This window comes from Geospiza fortis, unplaced genomic scaffold, assembly GCF_000277835.1.
Source record: "Geospiza fortis unplaced genomic scaffold, GeoFor_1.0 scaffold408, whole genome shotgun sequence".
Classification (NCBI taxonomy): Eukaryota; Metazoa; Chordata; class Aves; order Passeriformes; family Thraupidae; genus Geospiza; species Geospiza fortis.
Window position 1 is genome coordinate 5,831,634 of NW_005054330.1, and position 12,647 is coordinate 5,844,280.

The 12,647-nt window shown below is 42.2% G+C and overlaps 1 long non-coding RNA gene across 1 annotated transcript; it reads left to right on the forward strand.

The window, feature by feature from the left end:
• The first annotated feature begins 7,994 nt into the window (after positions 1-7,994).
• Positions 7,995-10,572, forward strand: LOC115947906. The gene is made up of 3 exons (XR_004081762.1): positions 7,995-8,051; positions 9,913-9,992; positions 10,562-10,572. It is a non-coding gene; the product is annotated as an uncharacterized LOC115947906 (long non-coding RNA).
• Positions 10,573-12,647: the final 2,075 nt, after the last annotated feature.

A 12,647-nucleotide genomic window follows, 5' to 3' on the forward strand; every position in this document is an offset into this window, starting at 1 on the left:
ATTCCAGTTACCTGGATAATCCAGCCAGGGATAATAAGGATTTGGCTGTACATCCACAGCAGCAGGACACTACTGAGTGTAGAACTGGCCCTGCTGAAGCTGAGAACCAGGAGTTTCCTTTTCTACTGCTTTAATGAGGAAATTTCTCATCCCTTTCCTCCTATCCCAGACATGTATCCTAAACTGGTGGGAGGCAGCTCTTCCTCATGATGTGCTGCCAAATCCTCTGCCTTTGCAATGGAAGCCACAGCCCAGTCATGAACAGACTAGAAAGGTTTGGAACAGGACTGTCAAAGCAGCACTGCAGAATTTAGACAGAACATTTAAAAATGGCAGTCTTTTCACAAGAGTTTTATTTTTATTGTAAGCTGTAATTCTCCTCCTGTATCTCTGCATTCAGAGTGAAATGGTAAAGGCTGCGTGTTGCAGAGCCCTTACATCAGTGAGATTTATCTCAGCACATGGAGAGAGGAGAATGATGATAGCACAGGGAAAAGGGATAGTAAAGACAATCAGAAAGTGTGGCAGAACAGGCCCTGGTTGCACTGGAAAATCCATAGAGACCAAACAAAATAAATAGAGAAAAATGAAGAGGACAAATCTGTAGTAAAATGAAAGCATTTGTTGGGATTTTATTATTTCCTTTCATACCCAAGTTTGTAATCCAGAATTTGATGAACAATGAAGAAGCCGTGATTTCAATGCTCAGCAAAGGGAATTGGTGCTCAAGTGCAATAAAGTAAAGCTCTTTGGCATTATTCGCTTAAAGGTGCCTTCCAACCCAAAACATTCTATGATTCATTCAGAATTGCACTGAGTGCTGCATTCCCCAAAGAGCCATTTTTTTCTGTGGAAGTTATAGAGGCTGTGAAGTGGCAGAAATGCCAGGCAAACTCTGAGTTATTAATCAGACATGCATTTGTTCCCCAAAGCTTCTCTTTTATTGCTGCTCTTTCTGTTAAAGGTTTCCTGCATTGCTTGCCTGACTCCCAGAGTGTGTGAAGGGTGACCATTATGTACAGAAAAACTGGAAAAATATGGAAGAATCCTGATTTGAAAATTCACCCAGACACCTTTGTTAAGGTTCTGGCTACTCTGCAGGTGTGTTCTCCAGAACTGCTGCAGCTGTGGAGGTGAGAGGAGCCCAGTTCTTGATTCCCTGTGGGATGAGGGTGGGGAGAGAAGACACCTGTGGTGAAATCTCTGGTAACTGAAAAGTTACCAGATTAAATCATTTAGGATCTCATTAAATGAAGATTCATTTTTTACAGTACATTTTGAACTCTTCAGGGGAAAGATGTTATGACAACCTTTGTCTTATTAATCAGTATAATTTGATTATTATGTCATTGTTGATTTATTTACCGCCTCAGTGTAAGTGACATCTGTCATAAACTGTTAGGACACTCGAGGAGAAACATTAACTTGTGCTCTCCCACAAGGGGGGAAGGGGGATTGTTCCCAGTCCTTGCATCCATGAGCTATTCAGGTTTTGTAAATTGCCACAGACCCTGGAATCCTCTAGACACATTTTGTTCAGCAACACTGGGGAAAAAAAAACCCAGCTCCTTCTCAAGATCTTAAGTTGGGCTCAATTCTTATTCTGGAAGTTACTGGCCGGCGAGGAAGGACATCAGGAAGGGAGGAGAGCACGTTGACAGCGTTACCTCTGTGCAGTGCAACCAGGAACCTCTGACCAAAATGGCAACGGTGCCACCTCGTGTTTGCTGTTCTCATCACTGTTCCCCTGGCTGCGGGACCAAGAGAAATCTCTCACCGGCAGCGGTTTATTCTGCATTTTACACATACCGAGTGTTATCGTGCCTTACAAAGGCAAATTTTTAGCACCCAACGCGTCCAGATCAGAATCTCTGTATTGTCTTGATGTTTTATAACGTCCCTGTAACAATACCTTCAGTATAGGAAGCATCTACTCAGTACAGATATCCTGATTTCCATCTCTAAACAGCATTAACTCTATCTGCTCTTCAGTCTTGCTCTCCTTTGTATAAAAATAGCTCAAACACAGGGTAGTTGTAAGATTTAAGACAATTTTTTCTGCATTAATTATTTTATTTTTGTTATTCAGATGGGGTGGGCAATAGGCATTGAGTTTATTCTGGAGTTATTTCCTGATTCTGGATTAATTCTTGCCTTACAAACATCAGTATTGAAACACCAAGCATCATTAGATGCATCTCCCAGGTTTCCAGCTGAAGGTACATTTTACATTTTCCCCTGATTACCTCAGCATATGTTTGCCATCACTTTGCAGGGAAAGGTAGTAGAATGACACCACTGAACTTGTAGACAGTGATAAATATGTGATATTTATGAACCTGTCTGGGCTCAAATGTGTATTTCCCGGTGGGTCACAGTTGCTGGATGATGGAATTGGTGACCTAGTGATTTTCTTAGCTGATTATTTTAATGAACTGATTCCCTGCCTGTCAAAGCTTCCTGAGGGCACACTGGGAAGAAATGCTGTTTATCCTTCAGCCACAACAGGGGGAAACAAGGCCAGGTGAGCACAGTGACCATTGATGTGTAATATTTTACTGATTAATGGCCTTATTTTGTCTTCCTCATTATCAAGACGTAATTGTTTCTCAGGGAAAAGAACCAAGAGCACAGATTCCTTTGACTTACAGACATTAAAGATAAGTAAGTTCTTAAAGTTCTGTGCAGCTCCCGCTTTTCTCTTTCTATATGTGGCAGTGATAAATTAGCACTTGTATAGGTAAAGAAATCATATTTTCCCCTGTCCATGCTTTTCTTTTCCTCCATCTCAAAGTCCAGTGGAAAACCTTCCCTCCACAAACTCTGTGGGCCTGATCTGATGCTCAGAGAAATCAATTACAGTGATTCTGGCAGATAAGCATGACCAGGTCTCCTGATCTCTGAAACCTCAATTCCAGCATTTGTTTCTATTTCTTTAAACTTCCTTGCAGCCCTCAACAGGTTTTGAGAGCCCCCAGTTCTGTTGTTCTTCTGGGATTGTTTCACCATGATCTGGGTCAAGTTTCATTGACAGGGCTGCTGTGTTACCCTGTGGCCAACAAAAACAAATCTTAATTTAGCAGCTTGGAAGCTTCAGGTTAAACTGTGGTTACAGAGGGTGGAACCTTCATCTCAGTCCTCCCTCACTGTATGCAACTGCAGGCAGAGTTTGTGAAATTTCATTAATAAATGAAATTTATTTATATATCACATATAAAAAATAATGGAAACAAAGGGGCTTGCCCTCAGCTAGAGGGCACGAGCCACACTGCCAAAATCCAAACTTTATACCAGCTAAGGAGGCAACCTAATGTGTCTGCCTGCATGTAAGATGAGAGGATTGTGCCAAATGTAATTAGCTAATGTCTGAGAAGCCCTGTGAGCTCCCAGAACAGGATACCAGTGTGAATGTTAGGAGTCTCTAATGGTTTTGTCTTTTATGTATGCTTTTGCTTGATGATAGCTCTTCTCTCTCCTATTGCCACGAGGTTTCTCTCTAAAAACAAAGCAGATTGTCTTTTTTGCTTCTCCAGCATCAGCATAATGAAAAAATTTCTGCTTCTTTCACTCTGAGGTGACAAAGAGCTCCTCTGGAGCAAAAAAGCAGCTTTCCTTTTCCTGCTTCCTGAAAAGCTTGATTTCCTCAGGCAAGATCCTCAGCTCTAGTGAAGTCTTTATCTGCCAATTTAAAGGACTGAAACAGAACACTGAGAGGGCCATACCCAGATAAAAGAGGATTTGAGCTTTTTAAACTTTGGAGAGCTTTTCCCTGCAGATATCTTGGATTCTCCCAAATACTTCCATGAACAATCTCTCAGTCTTAGACTCTCAAATTCAGCAGCCCCTTGCAAGGGAGGTTCAAAGTAACCCATTTAACACCTGGAGATGTACCAAGAGTCCAAGCAGCTTGCTAAAGGTCACCAGAGTGTGTGGTGGAGCTGCTCAGATCAGAGTTCTGTCCCATCCTGTTCTGACCCTCTACAATTTCAGCTGATGGAGCAGTCACTAACAAATTCCATTAGCCAAAACAAGCCATGAAAACTTGGGTTGGTCACTTGCTTGGAGGGGATTCAGAAAATGAACCGTTTCCTGCTGTCCATTCCCAGTGTCACCCAAACCCCTCCCTCCTCAGGTTTCACCTGTGACACTGAAATAAGATTTGCCTGGGTGTCACTGGGCAGAAAGCTCTGCTTCCATGAGAATTTCCTGGATTTTGGGCTGGCAAGTGCTACAGGAAAAATCATCCATTAAAAGAGTAAATAATGCTTCTTTCAGCACTCACCCTTCCCTTCTGCTTCACAAGGGTTCTGAAATTGTCATCTCTATTCTCTTTTCCTAGGAGAGATTTCACCACTGTAGAAAAGAAGCCAACCATCCTATTTTATCAACAATAGTCCCTCTGTGTTTTATACTGGACATAAAAAGCAGCATCTTATAAATAGGGATTATAAAAGAAACATCTCTGTCTTGGAGATAGGCTGTTTTATTGGCAAGAAATGTCACTGGAGGGGTATTCACAAACTGGGGTGCATCTAATCAGAATTTCAAGTTTATATATCACCCCTCTGTTCTGCTATCTGGTAAGTTAATGGTACCACACCAGCACGTTAAAGAGATGGAATTATATTTAGCCTGGCATACTAATAACAACAATTCTTTCTGCTAGGTTTCAATCAATATCACTGTTGTAGCATTGCAGAAGATAAAAACTCAGGCTTACAAACTCCAGGATATTTGGGATCTGCTCCAGCTGCTGTTAAGGTCAGTGGAAAGATTCTTGTTTACCCTGATGAGTGTTGATGACTGTAAAATCAGAATAGATTATTATCACAAGTGCCATGGCTGATCTTGTAACCAGCAGTTTGATCTGATAACTGGGTCTGTGTAGCCACAATCCTACACACACAATACATTTCCCAGTAGGAAAACTGACCCACCACATCAAAAATATGATCAAAGACAGACAAAGATGGGACCAAATGCAGCTGGGAAGAATTCTCAGGTGCCCCAAGCTTGATTTTCTTGATTTTGAATCAAAACCAGCTGATTGTGAGGAGGTGGGAGGAGGTACCAGGGCCTGAAATACCCTGAAATAGCCCTGGGTTTGTACTCTTCTTAATCATCTGAGCATCAAAAATGGGCTGTAGATGCATTTTGATCTACCTGATGTAGTATAAATCAGGTCCTTGATTATTCTGCAGTCAAAAAGGGAAATAAATGGTATATTTCACTAGAAGGGAAAAACTCACTTTTGCACAAAGTACAGCAACCTTGAATCTCTTTCCCCTCAGAACATGCCTCCCCAAGGAGCTGAAATGCTCCAGCTACACAAACCTCCTGCAGGCTTTGGGCTGATGGATGCATCAGTCCCACACTACAACATTACTTTTAGTGGTGTCAGTCCTGATTAACAATGCCCATTTTCAAGATTCTCATTTTCCATTGTTGATCCAGATTTCTGCAGTGCACTTCACAGGGGCAAGATTAGACTTGAAGTAGGGGAAAGCTGTAAAGGAATCCTTTTTTCTTTGTTGACATCTTTATTTTTCCCCCCTGGCAAATGGTTGTTTCTTTCCCATGTAAATTATATAGCTTGTTATTAGGGTGGCTGTATTTTAGTACATTACATTGTAAATTACACTCAACCATTACATGATAGATTTGGTCATTGTGCCATAAATTGTAGCAGATTTTTAAAAGAACTCATTCTGGTTGACCACTCCAACATCTAATTTATTTCTAGGTTGCTGTAACAGTAATCAAAACATTGAACACAGAGAGTTCATGAGGGCATTTCTCAGAATATTCCAGCAAATCCTTGCTTTTCAAAGGCTGCTGTTCCTTACCTGTCACCCTTCAAACCATGCTTACAGAGGACAGCAGGTTGAAACTAAGGGAAATACACATATTCTGTAATGAAAAATTTACATTAAAACAATGTCCAGCTGTTCCCATTTCTTGTAGGAAAAGAGGAAGAACTGTGACACACATACACACATAATCTAAGTGGCTTGGACCAAAATGGCAGAAAACCAAGCTTTTGTTCCTGTAAAAAACCAGACTTGATTACTGCAGGCTTCTAAAAAGAATCCAGGGCATGAGCAAGGGCTGAAAGTTGTTCAACCCTTTTGGAAGCCCTCTACAAATTCCACAAGAGAGTTACCAGATTTTCTCACAGGTGAAGTTTCAAAGGAAAATACTGAAATTATTAAACAGGACAACCATTTAGCATGGAAGCTCTGTGGGGATGAGCAGTGGGCAGTCAGACTCCTCAGTCATAGACAAGGAGCTGCTAATTTTCCCCTACAATTGCAGTTTCTATATCCAAAGGGGAGCAAAATCCTCTCACCCTCACAGAAATCCACAAATTCTTACAAGTAGCCCTCTAAGGAGCTTTTGCCCTATGACAACTGCACCTGGATTTTTGACAGTCATGCAGCAGAGCATGGCAATTCTGTCCCAAACCAGAATATTTTGGGATATTATTTATCAATCTGATGTGCTGGTGTCTGTACCATGGCTTGTCTTGGTATCAGAGGACAAACACGTTGAATTCATACATTTGAACTTTTTAAAATTGTGATAAATGTAATGTATAAATTAGGAAAAATAATGAGGTCCTGCTATGTTTACAAGCAGGTTATTTCCTGGTGGGTTCCTATCCCACAAGTGCCTCACTTGCTTTTTCCTCATTAAATTATCTCTGACACAATAATTACCTGAGCCCTGGGCCATGTTCACCAGTGCACCCGAGGCCACTGCAATTACATTGAAATAGAGCTGGAGTGGCACTGATCAGCCAGATGCAAATTTGATGACTGCTCTAATTACTGTATTTGGGAACCCTTAATGAAAGAAGAGTACGGTTGTGTATGTGTGAGAGAAGGAAAGATGCCTCCTTTGGGATGCTACACAATGGGAAAGTGCTAGGTATATTAAATATTTATAGAACAATTAGTATTCAGCTCCTCCCACAAGTTCAGATGTGAGTCCAGATCCAAACTTTCCCTAATGGGTGTATTTAGCCTTTTGTTCAAGCCTGATCCTGCTTGTAACATAGCTGTGCACAGCCCTGCCTGTGTTTTCCTGTTGCTTGTGTTGTGTGAAGCTGGAGCTGACCAGAGAAGTCCATGAAAAGATTCCAGGCTGACTGTGGAGTGGAAACTAATTAAATTAATTGTCTGTGTCAAATACCTTTATTAATGGAATATGAGATAATTAAACAATCCCAAAATATTTCCATAAATGCTTGAATTTGTGAAAAACACTCAAAAGAGGAATATTTCAATATTTGCCTCTACAAATCTGTTTGTAGTTTCTTTAATGACAAAAAAACCACTCAGGTTGGCAAAATTGTTCAAATTCTTAAACTAACAAGTTTGTTATAAATGGTTTTTATGAACTCATAGACAATTAATGGTCAGTAATAGTTCCAATAGGCTGAATTCACAGCACTGCATTGCACAGCCACATCTGAAAAGAATCCTCATAGCAGGAAATCTGGAAAATTAGGTGTCCAGTTTAAAAAAAGCATATAAATGAGAAGATATCTGCTATTAAACTCCCTTGTAGTAACTCTCCATGTGGATTCTGAAGGAAATTTGACTGAGCTGAGCTTTGATGCTCTGTTTTCAGAGCATTAAAGTGAGGTAAGATAAGCTCCTGCCCTTTCAGTACTACAACAGACTGTCTTGGCAGTCACAAGGAGAAAAAACTTTCAAGAACATGAACTGGTTTGCAGGGAAGTGGAGCAGTGAGATGAAACCAGGGCTCCTCCCAGCACAGCACAGGTCACCCATGGCACTGAGCAGATGCCCAGCACTGTCTGAGCTGCTGGAACAGATCCTCTAATTTTGATATCTGACTTCATCAGACAGGTCAGAAGCCAGGAGACAGCATGGAAAAGGACAGATCATGGAAAACACCCAAAGACATCTTCACATGTGTTTGAGCTCTTGCAGGCTTGCACAGTCAACTTTTTATTGACTTCAAATTGTGATAGCATTCCAGAAGGTTATCACTGGATGAAAAAGCAATCTCAGACTGTGAAGGTAACTTTCATTTTTATCTGAACATTTCACTGGTCACATATTTATTTGCCATGAATAATTTAGCACAGTTAACAGCTCATCACAAATCTTTGGTATTTCCAAAGCCACAGCCCTCAGCTGTGGCCCGCAATGAAAAATAGGAATCTGCAGCTGCAAGAGTAAAATTGCAAAGCTTGGTTTAAACTAAGAAAAGCATTTCTCTCACAATACCTGTTACAGTATCAGTGTACAGAGTAGAGCCCCACGGCCACTGCTGAGTCAGTAACAGAAATACAACAGCAAAAGCAGTCCTGATCTGTTGCCTCCGCTGAGGCGTGGCGACCTGGTTCAGGAACGGCGCGGCGGCCAACCCTCGGCCACTTGGGCCATAAGCTCACAGACACCAGTGTGGTGGACAGCAAAATGGCATTTATTAACTGGTTACATGGGGTTATATAACCTCGGTTCTGCTTGCGTCACTCCTGCTTGTGTCATAAACTGGGTGTTGCTGGCCAACAGACGGGGGTTAAGTGACTTTAGCTGCTGAGGGGAGAGGTTCTGTCTGCCTGTACAACACGATATCTTCCAATCGCCTCTCCCTAATTTCCCACACTGATCCATAATTTTTAAGGAAGAGAATGTGCATCCTTCCAGTCATTATAGTTTCTGCTGCTTATTATGCCACATATTAAACTCTGTCCACTTCAAGAGCAGGAACAAGGAGCTGTTTCCTTTGCATAGTGTTGACAAGTAATTTGATTCATATATTCATTTGGAATTACCAAATGAGAAGTAGTTTAAGCAGCCTCCTAAACCTCTCCCTTTTCATTTCTCCTCATGCTTCAGTTTAGTGCTCTCAACATGTCTGAACAAAATGCTTCTATCTACAAGCTTCACTTTACAAACAATATCAACACCTGAAGAGCAGATAAAAGGTACTAAAACACCTAAAACCAAAGGTATAATGGCTATTTTCCAAAGCCTGCCAGTAAACAAAACTTTAACAAACCAAATTGGGAAGGTATTTGTGTTTAATACCTCAGGGGGAAAAAAAGGAGGGTGGGATGGAATGTTTTCTGCAGCTGAAGTTCAGGCAGAAGTTAAAAAGACAGTTCACCTCAGTTCACTACAAATAGAGGCTTCCAAGCAAAGGCTTATCTGTGAAAAGCAAATTTGGACACCAAAATGGACAAACTGTACCAAGGAAAGAACTGATTTAGCAGGAGACCTGCAAAGAGGAAAAGCTGGAGACACTGGTGGCTGCCTGGGAACAGACAGTGAGCCATTTCTCTCCAGTGGCTGCTGGAGTGGCACAGATTTCCTTCCAACTTCACAGCACCAAGAACCAATATTGCAGCTCTGGCTGTGCTCCTTCATAGCCACAGTCCCTGAGTTTGGGAAGTGTTGCTGAGAGGCCTGGCAGTCCTGAGGATGGGCAGCCAGCAGAGAAGGGAGGTCCCCATACTCTTGGCAAGACCAGAATGACCAGATAGAGAATTGTCTTTGAAAAGAGAAGGGTGGGTTAGTTTTCCACTGCTCCCCTGCAGAATATTTCTGTAGAAGGACTTATTAAAGCAAGCCAAAATACTATTTTTTGGAATATGGGAGGCCTCCATCCAACCTCTTGTGTCCCATCTCCAGGTGATCCCCTTTTTGGGCAAGGGGAAGTTACATTGAGCTATGTGACAGAAGGAACAGCCCTGCTGTGTATGCATAACTCCAACCCCATGGGCTTTCTTCAAAACAGGGATGGGTTTTACTATCATGAGATATTGTGATGAAGTATATAAGAACTTTAAATTACTGTGCAATGGATGCAGTATGAGAATTTTAGGCACTGAATTACTTCATTTCCAGTCTATATTTTTTCTTCCCTTTGAAGGTAGGGAGGTTCTTTGCTCTCTCAGGAAAGACAAAGCATGGCTAAATGTTGGAAGATGGTGAGACTACTTTTTTTTTCAGGTAAGTAGAACTCGTCTTGGAGCCTGATGTGCCCTTTGGCTGTTACTGTTTTGTGTCTGGACATACATGTTAGCCCCAAAGAACCCCTGGGCATTAAACTGCCATTTTTGGTGTTTATGTGATCTTATGTGCAGACACTGGAACTTTGCAGGGCCACTCTGAGCTGTGAACATGCCTTTGAGGAGAGTCCTACCAGCCAGGAACACAGCAAAATGTGGTGGAGAGACCATATTCCACTGTACAAGGAATCCTGTTGGCAAGCCATAGCATCTGAAATCAGGAGACCTTACCAAAAAAAAGCTTTTTGCAACTGTCATGTTTCTGGCTCATCTGCTTTGCCCATCGTGATAAGCAATTTATCCATGATCTTGCCTTACTCATATCCCTGGAAAAAAATTGCTGCTCTGTGCAGAGTGATCAGTTTCTCTTTCAAGTTTCAGCATGAAGTGCAAGGCTGTAAGCAGCAATATTGGGTACTCTGACTCATTCCCTTGGAAGGCTATTTTTATGATTGTTCATGGAACTATATCTTAAAACTCTCAGGTCACGTTCTTAAATCACTTTCACAGCTTTCTGCCAAGCCATCCCAGTGCAGTGGTTCTCCCCTCTGGGGTTACAGCCTCCCCGAGGCTCTCAGGGCTGGAACTGCCCTCCCTCTGCAGCCTGAGAACCCAAAATGTTGGCTGAAGACCTCCTTCCTTTTCCTCACCTCGGTAAGTGGCTACAAGTCAGTGCCGTTTAAAATTTAATCAGTCTTGTCCTAACAGGACATAGTTCTTGGATTTTAACCCATCTTCTACACAAACCACTAAATTCAGCCCCACTAACTGCCTCCTGACAGAACCTTTATCTCAAGAACCTCTAAATGAGCTCTCATTAGCACAAATTGGCCCTGAATATCTCACCACTTCCTGTCTCCTGCTTTCTCTGCAATCCATTAGCATCTGTTAGCAGCCTCGTTTGAACAATTAAACTTTACGGTTTCTAGAAACACACAAGAAACACCAGGTTCTACTGTTAGATCTGTGTCTTTGAGGGACCTGGGAAGGGATTCACACGGCCCAGCTTAAGAGAGCCCAAATTCTACCTGCACTTCATTGTCCTCAGAGGAAGATTTAACACAAGTTGTTTATGTCAGTGGTGACTCTGCCAATCTCTGGATCACTCTCTTGGAGGTCTCCTGGAAAAGCACTAAAACTCAATGTCTGATGTTAAACAGGAAGAATCTACATACTTTCCTCATAGCCCAGGGTCATGTTTCTCTGGCTGATCTCTGCACACAACTTTGCCTTCTCCTCAGAGCTGACTTGCCACAGTTTTTTGTTGTCCTTGTTTATGTCCACCTTGGATGGCTCAAACTGCCCTAAGCAGCTGGATTTTCACAGTCATGAGATAATAAATTCTTATTTAACTGTATTTCAACCACCAGCAGGCAAACTCAAACTCTAAGCCATTACAATGGGTCCTGAAAGTGTGCTCGTGGATTAAAGGCTTGAGGGGCCCTGGAAGATGCTGATCCCTGGCAGAGGATATGGACTCCATCCCTACTGAAATCAGCCCCAGCAGTAATTGTGTGGTGTGGTGTGAACTGTTTTTCCTGAGCTTGTCTGGTGACTGTGTTTAAAGTCCCCTGAGAACAAACAGATCAGAGATTTTACAGCTGCACAGAGCTTGTGCCTGAACATTAATGGCTACGTTGGCAAGCAGATGGGAGCTGGTCTTTCTTACTCTTTCCTAAAGATGTACCATCTCTTCTTTTGACATTTTGATAGATCAGCAGATTCTCACTCTGTGTTATATTCCAGACATGCAGCTGAGAGACGATTAATGTCTAGGAAAGTGAAAATGCTGCACCTTTATTCCTTATAAAAGTCTTTACTGTGTCACATCTTGTAGGATAACATCCAGAACAGGGGAACGGTGGCTCCATTCAAGTCTATTGCAAAACTCCTGGGGATAAAAGTCTCTCATTCATAAAGCTGTAAGCACACCTTACTACTTTTTTAAACTTTAATTAATGAAATGCTCTCAGGACGAGCCAGTGAGAGCAAAGCTTCAACTTCAGCCTACATCTGACCAAAAGTCTCTATTTTGCTGATACAGGTGTGAAGGTTTTTCTAGGACCACATAGCAGAAACAGCCTATTCCTTTCTCAGTGTAGGCTGCCATGTCATTCCTCACCAACTTGAAAACCATTATGGAAATAGATCTTTATTTGCGGTTGTTTGGGGGTTTTTTCCCCATATGTTAGGTTTTAGAGATAATATTGATTTCCTTGCTCCCTTTCAGGCATCCCCCACAGTGGGTTTCACCTTATAGATGTCATGTTCAGTAATAACGGAATAATTTGCTAAAAAATTGACCCTAATGTTTTAAATTCGTTAGTTTCTGCTGCTCTTCAATGCTTTTTGCTAAGTCTAGCAAGAGGCCGAGGTTAGGAGATGGCAGATTTAGTCCAGGTGTGAGGAAATGGCTTTGCGGGCTTTACCCCGCTCGCTGAAGCGGCTCGGACACTTGGGAACGCGAGTTTAAGAACGCAGCGCAGTTCTGCCGGGGGTTGTGCAAACTCGGCTCAAGTCCTTTAACTGCAGGCGCAGGAGAAGTTCCCTAAAGGCCGGACCAGCCGCGGGCTTTGCTGCCCGGCCGCGCTGCGGC